Here is a 2,392-nt window from a genome sequence, read left to right on the forward strand (position 1 = left end):
GAAGCTGATGATAAAATGAAGGTGCAGACAGCAAAGACACCTCTTGTTTGGAAAGTTTCAGGGAGAAATCGATACTCTGTGTCAAAGTAAAACTGAAATTTATGCATTTGGTCAAAGCAAAACGCTAAAGCACCAAGAATGTCAAACAAACTTTAACCAGAACTGGAGCGTAAAGATAAAAATAATGATACAAAATGTAAATTCCTGAGATTTTCAGACTATTTTAGCTCCGTTATACAAGAAAATGTTGCGAATCATTCATTCTTGCTAAGTGCATTTTTTATTCTGACTTCATTTTTGATTTTTCTTTTGTGTCAATAATATTGAGCTCAGCTTACAAAAGAGCCAAATCTATTATGTAGAAATAAAGAGGCTCTGCTGCTGAATAGGCTGAATAATTCAAGCCTTTGAACGCACATTTGATAGAAGCTAAGCCGTTTGAATTGGACTGTATTTGATGAAGCTAAACTTCTCAAGAAATTTAAGACACGTCAAAACCAGCATTTTTTTGTTCCTTTATCTGAACTTTAACATGTTTGATTCAATGTTCTAAACTAATGCCATGTAATGATAAAATTGAGCTTAAAGATATTAAAGCCCGGACTAAACAGGAAAGAAGAGGAAAAACAATTAAATTATCTGCTTTGATTTTGTTTTCCCACATATATTTGTCTCTGACATGCAAATATTCCTCTCCCAACAACCTCCCATCAAAACCAGACAGAAAATGAGTTATTAAAATTCAGGTAATGTATTCCTGTTTCTGAATTCTATTTGAGAAACGTTATTAATTTCATATATCAAGTTTGGGGCGGCCATCTGTTCGTTGTGCACTGCTGCACCTCCCTCCATCTGCCCCTGAGCTCCCCACGCGCCGTTCTGCTGCCACCAGCTCTGGGTTGTGTTTTGCTTTTTTTTTTTAAACGCACTCGCTCGTTGATTTGTCATTTATCACCACCTCGGCCCACGTGACCACCTGACTCGGTGCAGGACAGCGGGGGCCACGCTGAGGGCCAAAGGATGAGGATAAGGTTAAGGTTGTGTGTTTTGTTTCCATATTCTCTACATTTTTCCTATTCCATTTATGTTTTTTAATTTCTTTGTCTTTTTTTTCGCCCCTCCCCAATCAGGATTCACACCCCCCAGCTCGTCCCCCTGTTTCCTCCCTTCCTTCATTCTGTAAGTGGAGGAAGCACATTGTGCATTCGGCACAGTGCGACGTGTCCCTGCCACAGTTAATTTAGCATCTGTGCCTTCATGAATATGAATACATTTACACATCTAGGATATAATTAGGTAGTGGAGTGTGGAGAGGGTTCATGACACTCCAGGTGGGGAGAAAAAGACAGACGCAGACACAGAGAAACAGAAATGTGTTGGAAGTGGGGAAGGAGGAGCAGGTAGGGCTAAAACAATCTCCCAGGCACTGCGACCTCTGTCACCCGGCTAAGCACTCACATCAATCACACAGAAATGGCTGGGGCAGCGCGACTGAAGGGGGTTATAAGGCTGGCACGGGGAATCAGAGGCACAGGCGGGCTGTGGGGTCACTTTACCTCACAGCAGCGAGAGATGATTGTCTGCAAGCAAATGCTCAGAGTCATTTAAGGGTTATTACTTTGCAAGACCTCCAATGTTGAATTGGTGTTATCTGTTTTTCCATAATATCAAGTGATCGGCGGTAAAAGTGGCTTGTGGGTAATGACCGACAAAAGTACTTACTGACAGTCACATTAGCAGGGTCATGATGAAGAGTCATTCTGAGGGACAGTGGTGGTGGGTGGGGGTTGAATTAAAAACTTGAATGAGCATTACTATTAAATAAACAAATTAATAGATTATTTTTTAGACGACTTTTTGATTTTTTTTTTACTTTTTTTTCAAGAAAAATACTAGTTTTTTTATCCAAAATCAAATTGTTTGTTTTTGCATGTTTTAAATCTTTTAGTTGAAATTAAATATTTATTTTTTAATTTTTTTACAAATAGTTTTTAAACAACTTTCTGGGATGTAATTATCTGTTGGTGCTTCTGCATTCTGAACACAAAATGATAATAAAGCAACTTGATGGTTTTAGAGCTGACAGCGATGTTCTTAACCCAACAATGAAGTTGTGTTAGCCCAACTGTAGCTGCGCAGACTCCAGAAAACCATGTGACCTTGAACTTAACTCGGTGGGTTTGGAACAGGGATCAGCCACTGCAGGCCTCGAGGGTCGCAATCCTGCATGTTTTCCAACATTTCCTCCTTTGGCAAGTTCTAACTGGTTGGACACACCTGAACCAGGTAGTCATTCATGAGCTTGGATATCTGGAAATCATGGACACTGTTGCCCTCAATACCTAGAGTTGGCTATCCCTGGTTTAGAAGATAAATGAAAGGATGAGGAATG

Source organism: Oryzias melastigma, linkage group LG11, assembly GCF_002922805.2.
Source record: "Oryzias melastigma strain HK-1 linkage group LG11, ASM292280v2, whole genome shotgun sequence".
In the NCBI taxonomy this organism is placed as follows: Eukaryota; Metazoa; Chordata; class Actinopteri; order Beloniformes; family Adrianichthyidae; genus Oryzias; species Oryzias melastigma.